The sequence below is a fragment of the Panthera uncia genome (assembly GCF_023721935.1).
Source record: "Panthera uncia isolate 11264 chromosome B3 unlocalized genomic scaffold, Puncia_PCG_1.0 HiC_scaffold_1, whole genome shotgun sequence".
NCBI lineage: Eukaryota > Metazoa > Chordata > Mammalia > Carnivora > Felidae > Panthera > Panthera uncia.
In genome coordinates, this window is record NW_026057582.1 from 24,771,833 (window position 1) to 24,783,399 (window position 11,567).

The 11,567-nt window shown below is 54.1% G+C and overlaps 1 long non-coding RNA gene across 1 annotated transcript in view; it reads left to right on the forward strand.

The window, feature by feature from the left end:
- The window catches only part of LOC125909321 (uncharacterized), a 26,873-nt gene continuing 15,306 nt past the window's right edge, over window positions 1-11,567 (forward strand). The window contains exons 1-2 of the long non-coding RNA XR_007453654.1: window positions 1-381; window positions 9,571-9,687. This is a non-coding gene — a long non-coding RNA (uncharacterized LOC125909321). The remainder of the gene's footprint in view (window positions 382-9,570; window positions 9,688-11,567) is intronic.

Sequence of the window (11,567 nt, forward strand, 5' to 3'; positions counted from 1 at the left end):
TGACCACCTCCTACAAACTCGCCCCTCCCCTCCTCGCCGGCTTGGAGCTGTAGGCCCGCAGTGCTCTGTCTGGCCAGGGCCAGGCGACCGACTCCCGAGACTCCTGGCTCGGGGAGTTGCCAACAAGCCCAATTCGCTGGGGGTGAGGGAGCCCTCTAGCATTAGGATCGTTTTAGGGGACGGAGAGAGAGGTATCCGGGGAGCTCCCCAGGGCAGGACAGGAAAGGGGAAGAGGTGGGGACCCCAGAGCAAGAGCTGCTGTGGGCTCCCTGCCCCCCATTACGGGGAGGCAGTTAAACTACCTGGCCAGGCCATCTGCCCGGAGGCAGCTTCTCCGGCTCCAGCCCCGTCCTGCCCCAGAAGGATCTCCATGCCACTTGGGTGAGTGGAACAACTCAGCTGGCAGGCAGGGCCAGCCCCAGCCGGGCTGGGAGAGCTGGCACCCTGCAGCCCCTGGTCAGCCTCAGGCACAGCCCACACGTAACCGGCTCCTACCAGTGGGCCGCCGTGCCCCTCCCCCACAGAGGCGGAAGGGGTCAGCAGGTGTCTGCCAGCCAAAGCCGCTGGCTGCCTCCAGCGCCCTGGGGAAAGGGAGGGCCTCTGACAGCCTGCACCAACTTTTCTTAATTCCACATGGTTCAGGTCAAGCCCTTCTCCCTGGGAAGCAGCTGAGTCAGAGCCTGCAGCCTCCTTATCCCTTCATCTCCTGTCCCACCTGCCGGTGACTTCTTCCCAGGGCTCTCTCTCCTCCCCACTGAGGCTGAGTGCCTGAAGCAGGGCTCCTGTTCCCTCAGGATTGCAGAGGTGGTGGGAGACACCTAGAGCCCAGGCTGTTGCGTGTCTGAAAGGCTGCACCCTCTCCTTTTGTTCCCCCAGTCCTCCTGCTTCTCCTTCAGTGCTTCTCATCGCCCAACAGATACCGACTGATTAATGTCTGGGTTCAAATCCTGACTCTGCTGTTAACTTCAGGCAAGTTGCTTGATCTCTCAGGGCCTTGGGGTCCTCCTGTGAAATGGGATTACCCCTCACAAGGATGTTGGAAGAATTAAAACACATAATGCAAGTCAGCAAGGCTCTCAATGAATGTTAGCAGTATTGCTGCCCTTACTCTTGCTTGGCCCAGGTGCTCCCTCCCTCGCATGCCCCTGCCCCCAGTGCTGGGAGGGGCAGAGGACGGATAAGTGCTCTGACCGAGGGGCCCCAGGAGCACAGATGGGGCCTGTCCCATCTGGGGCACTGGAAAAATCCCCTTCCAGAAGGTCAGGCTTATAAAGGAAGGAGAGAGGTGGGGGGAAGGGGACTAGGAGGCAGGAGATCACGGTTCCATTGGAGAAGGGCAAGGAGTTAGCTTGGTTTGGCTGGTGGGTGGGGAGAGGTCCAACAAGCAGGACCTCCTGAGCCAAGCTGAGGAGCTTGGAATTAATCCTGAAGGGCCTTTGAAAAATACAAGCGGAGGGACACAGTCTGATTTGCTGTTTGGTTTACTTTCCGGCAGTAGTGTGAGGACTAGATTAGCCGGGAAAGAGAACGAAGGCTAGGAAACCAGCTAGAAGGCGATGGTAGGATCCAGGCAGGAGGTGCTGAAGCCAAAGTAAGGAAGGGCAGTGGTATAGGGAGGGGCTCAGAGATGTTGGGAGGAGGGAAGGCAGGCCCCAGTGCGAGATGCACTCAGGTGCATGAGGGACAGGCAGAGGAAGGAAGGAGGCTGGGCTAGCCCTCAGGCAATGCAGCATGGGGGCAGGTTTAGGGGAAGAGGTCTGGTCACTTTTGGACACTGCCTGAGGTGCCATGGGCCAACTGGGGGGGCGATGCCAGGTAGGTAGGTGGACATGCCTGTCTGGACTCTGCAGACAGGTCTGGGCAGGAGCAGAAGAGGGGTTGTCTTCCTTGTGGGTGGCATCGGAGGCGTGAGTTTGCAAGAGGTCCCTGAGGGAAAGCGGGCAGAATGACAAGGCTGTGGAATACTGGGAGCACTCACCTTCCAGGGCTGGGGGAGGAGATGAGTAGCCGGAGGGGTGGGAGGACAGCCACAGGAAAGAGTGTCCTGCCTGCCAAAGGAGATGCTGTGGATAGGGCTGGGTGCTGGCCTAGATGGAGGAAGATCAGGCCGGAAAGGTGTCCGTTCAATTCGGCAGCAGGGAGGTCCCCGGAGACCCTAACCAGAGCAATATGTGCAGGATGGAGGTGGGGGGGAAGTGCAGGGGCAGCAGAAGACCCAGCTTGTCCCCAGAGTCTTGGCCCTGAAGGGAAGCGGAGACCTTGGCAGCCAGGGGCGGGTGGGTGGGGTCTCTCTGGTGCACACTGAGAGAGACATAAGCACATCTATAGGGAAAAGCTAGTGGAGAAGGAGTGGTTGAATATACCAGAAGGGGGATGGTAATGAATGAGTGACAGCCCCCAAGAGGGGAGGAGACATCCAGGAGAAGCAGTGCAGGGTACTGAAGAGTCCTACTAAAATAGCCGCCATCTACATTGTGTCTCCTATGTGCCAGGCACCGGTCTAAGTGCTTTATAGATGCTAACCTGCTCAGTCCGCACAACAGCCCTAGGAGGTAGGTGCCGTTATTATGCACATTTTACAGAGGAAGGATATAGACAGAGAAAGGTTAAGTAGCTTGCTCAAGGTTATAAAGCTACCATGTGATGCTGCCGGTATGCTGGGAGTTGAACCCAGGCAGGGTGCCTCCAGAGATGTGTAATGGCCCAGAGCGTGGATTCTGGAGCCAGACAGCCCGGGTTTGTATCCCAGCTTCTCCGTTTACTTGCTTTCCCCTCTGTCCCTCAGTTTCCCCACCAGGAAGATAAGTATGAGAATTATACCTAATTCATAGTGCTGCTGGGTGGATTATATGTGTAAATGCCTGGAAAACGCTCAGAGAAGGGCTTGGGACAGGGAAGGCACAGGTGGAGGGACTCACCTGCGACAGGATTGGGTGCCTCTTCCACTGAGAGCAGCGGGAAGAAGCCAGCACAGGGCTGATGGAGGGCTTCTCGTAAAGTGTTGGCCTATTTATGGGCCCTCTCTTGGGTCAGACAGGGCTCTCTGCTGGCAGCTTTGGATGCTGCTTGCACTAGAAGCCGTCGGGACTTCTCTGCTCAGTCGCTGTGGGACCTTCTGCACGTGACTGTAAGCCTCAGCATCCTCCCAGGCCAAGAGGGGCAGTGATGCCTGCCTGCCAGGCTGTGGGGAGGATGCTAACACTCATCCTGCAGAAGCTCCCTCTACCGCTTCTACAAACATCGAAGAATGGCAGGGGCCAGGCACTGTTCTGGAGTGAAATTATTAGTATTTTTCTTGACGCCTCAGCACAGTACCTAGATGCTCATTAAACGTTGGTCAGACGAGGAAAGAGGGTGTCTCCCGCATGGAATGAGAAACAGGTGAAGGAAGAGGTGCTAGAATTAATTAGAAGAGGAATGTGGGTAGAGCCCCCCTCGCCCCTTTGCTCCATAACATGCACCCTCATGTCCTCAGGGGTCACTTGCCTCACCCCTTCTGGGACAGCATTTGCTCTGTGGGCTGATGGGCAGATCCCTGGTTACATGCACATGCTACCTAGAAGATAAGAGTTGGGGTTGTGTGCACCTGGGGATGGGAAGCCCGGCCTCTGGGCCAGCGGAGGATTTGCTTCCGAAGACCTTTGCTCTGAGGGCTCCTTGAAATCAAACCCACTTGACTTGGCTGCATGATTTCTCCAGTTACGGGAGGAGTTTGTTCCGGGGATAGTGTGGGTTCTGGGCAGGACTGGCTTCAGGAGCGTGGACCTGTGGGGTCATACCAAGCCCCAGATTTGAAAGGGATGGTTTAATGCTTTGCTGTTGTCATCTTGAAGTTCTTAATGATTTTGAGCAAGGGGTCCTACGTTTTCATTTTGCACGGGCCCTGCTAATTATGTGGCCTGTCCTGGTTCTCGGCCCTGGGGTGCTTGCGGTCTCCCTGCCCATAATGAACCTGGGAGGGCCCGCATCTGCGCGTGACAGAAGCTGAGAGCTTCATGGCCAGGCCAGAAGGGCTGGGGAAGGCAGCCTGTGTCTCTGTCCCTCCAGAGGCCTGGGGTAGGGGTGAGATTTGTGGTATTGGGTAAAGCACGCTGGTCAGACAACTGGGTTTGTATCCTCACTCTGCCACCAGGCAGCTGTGTGCTCTTAAGCAGGTAATGGACATCTCTGAGCCTGTTTCCTCATCTGTAGAATGGGGATAGGGTGACCACATCACAGTACGAGGGTTAAATTAGCTAATGTATGGAAAGTACTTGGTTCATAGCTGGTGCTTAGCTGATGTCTGCTGGTAAGTGTGTGGTTGGGGTAGAAGGGCAGTTGGATTGAGGGTAACATGCTCCTGCTCTAGCCGACTGTGGAAGAAGAGGCATTGAGGCCCCTCTCTGCCATCCTTGGAACCATCTTCCAGGAAATGGGTGGTCAGCTCTTCCTTCAAAGTGGCCCCCACAGGGAGAACAAATCCCAGCTCTGGTCCAGCGGTCAGAATTTTAGGCTGCCAGGACAAGTTCCAGGTCCCTGAGGGACCCTGCTCCACCCTCCCCGCACCTTTGCACAGCCTGGTTTCCCGAGACCTTTTCCACTGGAATGCAGACCTGCCTCTGCACATGGTGTCTAGGCTAGCCCAGCTTTCCCTGTATAATAGCAGTGAGCCTTCTTTCCGCAGGCCCTCCCCATCCTGGGGACAGAGGCATGGCCTGAGGTCACATGCTGCCTCCTTTTCAACCCCCTTTTGTCCCCACCCCTTCTCTGATCCTTGACTTACCCTGAGCTGGATTAAGACCTTTAAGCAGCCCAGAGAGCTGGGAGGTTGAGGTGTACCTCCCCCCACTCATCTCCATGCAAACTCAAAATAAAAACCACTCTAAATCTTAAAATTAGTGTGAGGAAGTCCAACAAAGTTCTGATTTTTCCCAGGGTGACTACTTCCTTGCTATTTTTGAAATACTAGGAATCAGCCCTTTAAAAAAACCAAACGAAAACCAGGACACTGTTGATGCCCTTTTACTGCCAGTGCCCTAAGCACACGCTTAATCTGTCTGTTGGGCAACCTGGCCTCGCCTGCCCCCTCCCCTGTGCCAGAGCCGGACAGAGGACTGGCCTGCAATACAGGGCATTGGGTCACTCTGCCCAGAGACTTCCCCAGGGGAGAGGGAAGCCCAGGGCCAATCAGCCCCTGTTGGGGAGGTGACATCAGGAAAGCCCAGAAGGTTCCACTTCCGCCCCTGCCACGGGTTGGGGGGGTGGGGTGCACCCTCTCCTCCCCACTAGAGAGCAGCCAGAGCCAGCCCGGGCCCCCTTCCAGTCCTCCAGCTGGCCAAGGACGGCTGGGCTGGGCTGTGTCAGTCCCCAGGCCTGTTGCCCTGTACTCCACACCTGTCAGGCAGGTCTCCCTGCCCTGAGCCACTCCTCGTCCTCCCTGTGGGGGAGGGAGCCAGCGAGTGCTGGGACTTCTGCAGACTGGCTTTTCCAGATCCTGCTTGTAAACTCTGGTTACAAATGAACCCCACATGTCTGACAAGGAGGGTACAGTGGTAGGAGGTAGAGAAGGTGAGGCAGGAGTCGATGCACAAGCAGCAAGTCCAGTCCTCCTCAAGCACAATCAGGGAGCGCCCCAGAGAAACAGGATCCCGAGCATCCTAGAAAATTCTAAATGGGAGGGGCCTTTTAGAGCACTCCATTCTGCAGAGAGAAAACAGGCCTAGAAAGAGAAGAGCAGGTGGCTACCACAAGGTGAGCAGCAGACACATGGCAGGTCGAACAAAGCCCTCTTGGCCTTGTCTCAGTCCTCCGTTCTCCCTGAGTGAGGTAAGAGGACAGTCCTCTACCCCTGTCTGCTCCTCCCCCAGCGTCCCCTGCCTGCTACCCTGCCTGCCTTCTTGCTCCGCTGTCCTCCACCCAATCAGCACCCTGGGCCTATCCATTGTCCCCTTTCCCCTCACCAGGGGAACACTCATTTATTTGTTGAGTGTCTGGCCCATACAAAGCCATGTGTTCTTCTGGATAACAAACCAAAGCCAGAGGTTAGATGTTTTCTGCAGGCAATTTCACATTCCAAGGGAGAGAAGGGAAGGAATGAGTAGATTTGGGGCACTTTACAGGTGCAGGGCATTTCCCCTACATGACTGTGACCTTGGGAGTACCTCCATCCCAGTGATGAGCTCTGGAGTCACAGTTTCAAAGCACTGGGCTCAAGGTTTCAAAGCAGCCATGCTCCGGCTGGAGCCTGCCTCCAGACCTATGCCCTTGCTTCTGCAGCGCACAACCTTACAACCCAGCCTGAAGGCTGCAGCCTGCAGTGAGCAGTCTGCATGATCTCATTTCATCCTTACAGCGCCCCTGACAGAGCCACTGCTATCCCGCCTTTTTACAGAGGAAGGAACTGAGGCCCAGGGACACCCAACTAGAAACGATCGGAGCTGGAATTTGAACCCAGGGCTTCATGCTGTAGGGCCACATGCTTGATCACGGCGCGGTCTGAGTCCTGCCGCACACGTCCAGCCCCTTGTCCCATGGCCTGCGGTCTTGGGCTGTGTGTTTCAAGCCAGGTGTCTGGAGTCTCCCTGGGGAGGGCAGGGGCTGCGGTCCTCGTTCTGAAGCTGGTGTTGGCAGACCGCCACTCTGGTAAGGCTTCGCAAGGAGGAGTTGCCGATATGGGCTAAGAGTGCAGCTTGACATGTGTGTCTTTTGCTCTCTTGCCCTTTTTTGGGGTTCTAGCTTTGTCCCCATTGTTCTGGGGGGGATTGATTAGGCTGTGTTTCCTTCCTCACCAAGTGCTTGCCCAGCAAAGGCGATAAAATACACAGATGGGGTGCTCGGAAAGAATTCTTTCAGGCTTTGGGATTAGATAGAAGGGGGTTCAGATTTCTTCTGTACTAGTGATCTTGGAGAAGTCACTCCGAGAGTCAAGTTTCTCTTCTGTGAGGTAGAAAGAATGGTGCTTCCTTCAAAGCAGGATACAGGGAATCAAGTGAGATACCAGATGATTGTGAACTATGAGGTCCTCTCTAATTGTTGATTGCGATGCACTGATGCTATTATCTTCCTAAAGGAAAGAGTCAGTTTGGGGGTTAGTGCAGGTGGTTGGTTGGGAGAGTGACAAGTGGAAGGCTGGGAGGCTGTTGGTAACGTGGATTGTGCCCCAGAGCCCTGAGACTCCTGAGCTACAGGGGGAAGGCTACAGGTGGGGCTGTCCCCTGTGCCCTGGCGTATCAAGAACCTCACTTTGCCTGGGTTGCTGGGGGAGTGACAGGGGTTCACACTGCTCAAGGGTGGAATGCACCAATTGACCCTCCAGAGCGCAGGGCCCCAGGGCCTGTTGGCAGATAGGAGCGGCCACATTCCCTTCCGAGCTGATTCTACCCCCAAGTGTCCCCTCCCCCCAAAGAGGGGCTCTCTGACGTGTCTGGAAAGCTGCCTGGGTACGCATGTCAGGGATTCTTGTTTCCAATGAGCCTGGTAGCTGTGGGGCGATTGGAGGATAGAAGGAAACTGCCTAAATGGAGCCAGGGGTCCATGGCTAGAGGAGGAGGGCCCTCGGGCTCCCGGCTGATGCACTCTTCCTAGATTATGTAACCATCTCCCTCAGCCCCCTGCAGGGTATGTACACATGATAACTTGGAAGAGATACCCATCTGGTTGAGGCAGGTCATCAAAGCTGGGAGCAGTCCCTGCCAAACAGGAACATCCTGCTCCCCTCAGCTGCGCAGATGCTTGGGTTATTTGGGAGGAATGAGAGATATAATCACGTTTTCAGTCAGGAAGCATGGCCTGTCCTTGCTTTATGGGGTCTTCTAGTCAATCATGATTTCTTCAGCATTTGGAATGTGGTCATAAATAAGCCAAAGTCCTTGTTGATGTGCTCAGCTTAATGAGGAAGAGTTCCACAAACACACGGCTTGGTAATGGAGGGACCTCGGTTTTAGGTTGGGCACTTTGGCTTGGGTTTTGACAGGTGAGTAGGAGCTCATGAGCAGCGAGAGGGAAATTCCAGGTCTTCCTTGTCCACCATTTAAGATCAGAAACCACCCTTCGTGGAATACATGAGTGCTGGGAGGTGCTCTAAGTCTGTAGGAAAGCATGACTCAGGAATGAAGCCATTCCGGGTCTGATGGTGAATCTCCCTGATACTGGAATTTTGGCCTCCCCCCCACCCCTCATCCGGCCTCTAGCCCTTCCCTGGGCTCAGCCGGAAGAAGATTTGGCCAACCTAAATTTTTCTCTCTGAGGGAGCCATCCAGCGCCTGGATAGCTGGGAGCACAGAGGTCAAGGGAGGACCTTTTAGTGGTGCTGCAGAGAGTGAGCACACAGATGAGAGGCTTTCCACCCCACCCTGACCGCACCTCCTGCCTGGGACGCCCTCTTAACCTGCTCTTGCCTGGTCCTGAAACAGCCCAGCCTGGGCCCTGACCTGCCATTCTAGATCTCTCATTTGGCTCAGTGGTTCAGAACCTAAACTCCTGCATGACTATCTTCAGGCATTCCCGAGGTCCTGAGCTTGCCCAAACCACCTGATTGATTCTGGAGCCCTCTTAGGGACTCTCAGGTAAGTCCTCATAAATCCCCAAAGTCACAGTCCCAGACCTAAGCTCCGTGCCCACAGGCAGTCACCCACTCGAACATGGCAGAGCCAGGGTTCATCATTTCCAGGACCAGATGGACCAGCCGCAGGGCGGAGCGCGTGGAATGTTTGTGACCACAGCGCCCCATCACCTAAGCAGCAGGGAGTGCAAAGTGGGTTTGGTCTCAGCTGAATTTCTTTCAACGAATGAAAGGTCTATCATGTCTTACCTCTTCTCTCTCTCTCTCTCTCTCTCTCTCTCTCTGTTTGTTTTAAGCAGGCTCTACGCCCAACGTGGGGCTTGAACTCACGACCCCAAGATCAAAGGCATGCTCGACTCACTGAGCCAGCCAGGTGCCCCTGGATCTTACTGACTTTCAAGTTAGAGTTTCCCCATGTGGCGAGTAAGAGTGGAGCTTCATTGGGACGCCTGGGTGGCTCCGTGGGTTAAGCGTCTGACTTCAGTTCAGGTCATGATCTCACGGTTTGTGGGTTCGAGCCCCGAGTCAGGATCTGTGCTGATAGCTCGGAGCCTGGAGTCTGCTTTGGATTCTGTGTCTCCTCTCTCTCTGCCCCTCCCCCGTTTGTGCTCTGTCTCCCTCTGTCTCTCAAAAATAAATAAATAGGGGCACCTGGGTGGCTCAGTCGGTTGAGCGTCCGACTTCGGCTCAGGTCATGATCTCACAGTCTGTGAGTTCGAGCCCCGCATCGGGCTCTGTGCTGACGGCTCAGCCTGGAGCCTGCTTCGGATTCTGTGTCTCCCTCTCTCTCTGCCCCTTCCCCGCTCATGCTCTGTCTCTCTCTGTCTCAAAAATAAATAAAAAACATTAAGAAAAAAAAATTAAAAAAAAAAAGAAAAAAGAAAAAAAATGTAAATTTAAAAAAAAAAGTGGGGCTTCATTACCTACTTCACCAAAGGGAAAGTCAAGACACCAAAGGGTGATATGCTCACAGCTCCTTTATTTCACAGATATCTATGGACCACCTACTTACCTGCCAATTTTTACTCCAGACACAGGGGATTCAGGAGGAAACAGAACAAAGGTCCTATCCTCAGGAAACTTATATCACTCTGGTGGGGCAGACCGACAACAAAGAAATACACCATGTCAAAATATGTCAGGTGATGGTAAGTGCTAAGAAGATGAATAGGGTAAGTAGGGGATAGTGATTGACAGGTTGGGGAAGAGTGTTGTCGTTTATCCCGGGGTTCTAGAAGGCCCTGCAGGTGAGGTGACATCAAAGAAGAGACTTGATGTAGACACGAGGCAAGAATGTTCCAGGCCACTAGACAGTATCATCATAATCACACTCTACTGGACCCACCGCTTTAACCTGCCTGCCGCTGGCCCCCTGCCGCCAAGCAGTGACTCTTAGAAAGAAAGCATGACATTTGCTCATGGGGGGTCTTCGGTTCGGAACGTGGTCCGTACCATGTTCTTTGCATGTGTCTGTCTCCCCCTCTAGAAAGTCTTTTGTGATACTGAGCCGCCAGTCCAGGCGTAGCACTTGGAACAGAGGAGAACGTTTGTGAACCGACCGCCTGGCACACAGAGATGCACGAACAGAGGCCAGGAGCTGGGTGTGCGGCACAGGCCGAGGGCAGAAGCACATCCTAGGAAGGAGGAAGGAGCGATCTCTAATTTCAGACGCTGCAGTTGATTTGGTGGCTTTGTGTTGGTCTTCTACAGAAAAATAATCGCAAACATCTGTATCATGTCAGCTGCTGTCCTAAGCACTTTGCGTATATTAATGCATTTCATCCTCATAAAAGCTCCATGTGACAGGTACTAATATCACACCCATTTTACAGGCCAAGGTTCTGAAGCAAGTGGTTTAGCTAAGGCCACACGGCTGATGCTTGGGAGAGCCAGGATGTAAACCCAAGAGCCCCTGTTCTTATCCTTACCCCATAGATATATACTCCATATCCTTACCCCCTAGACTGGTCCCCTCGATCTTTCACTGGGGTGTTTGTGCCCTGTGTTTCTCGGAAAAGCCAAAGCGTTTTTGAGACTCAACTTCCAGGAAGGTCAATGTAAGGCAAAGATTTCAGAAAAAAATGAAATTTTAATTGTAAGTCATTTAAGACATTTTTTATGCAGCCATATGTTATAGTGAATAACCCAAAAAGCCAGGTGAATTTTTAAGATAAAAAAGGAGGCGTCCAACCCCTGTTGGTGGGTTGCAGGGTTTCTATCCCCAGGTCCCCTCCCCTGACTCCCAGCCCAGGGTGGCAGACTTCCCCTCATCCCAGCATGTGTGTGTGTGTGTGTGTGTGTGTGTGTGTGTGTGTGCGTGCATGTGTGTGTGTGTGTGTGTGTGTGAGAGAGAGAGAGAGAGAGCGAGCGCGGGCGTCCCCAGTCACTGTGACGTCTGGATAGAAGTGAGTCATGAACATGTCAGGCTGGGCTACGGTATGAAGTGTCGATTTCTGATTTTTCTTCTTCAGGCCTGCACCAGGGGTGGGGCGGGGGGGGGCCAGGCGAGGAAGGGGCTGGGCCTTGACTCTCCACGGAAGCTTGCCCAGGGCTCCAGAGCTTCCGGTTTGTGCCTGTGGGACAGCGTCGCACAAGGCTCATCCTACTTTAACACCACCAGGCAGTAATGCAGGAGGCAGGAGGGACCTCTCATCCTCTGTACCTTAAAATACCCCCGCCCAGGCCCAGCATCCAATTTGCAGAGCACATCCTTAGGTGTTGCTTCCCGCAGAGTGAGAGGCGTGTTCTGTGACCTGTGTTTTCTGTATGTCCGTATATGTCAAGCCCAGGAACCAGTGTCCTCACTGCCGTGTGCCCCAGAATGGGTCTCCCTGCGGAGGCAATGCCCATGGGTGTTTTAAAGGCAGAGCAAGATGAATGTAAGCTGACACTTCCCCCCTCTATTGACAAGGAACTGACAGGCCTCGCAGAGGACAGACCTGGTAATTAATGTGCCAGCATCTTCATTGACAAGGCAAAAAAGCAAATACACAAGCTGAGGGGAGTTAGTCACGCTGACGGGGGGGGG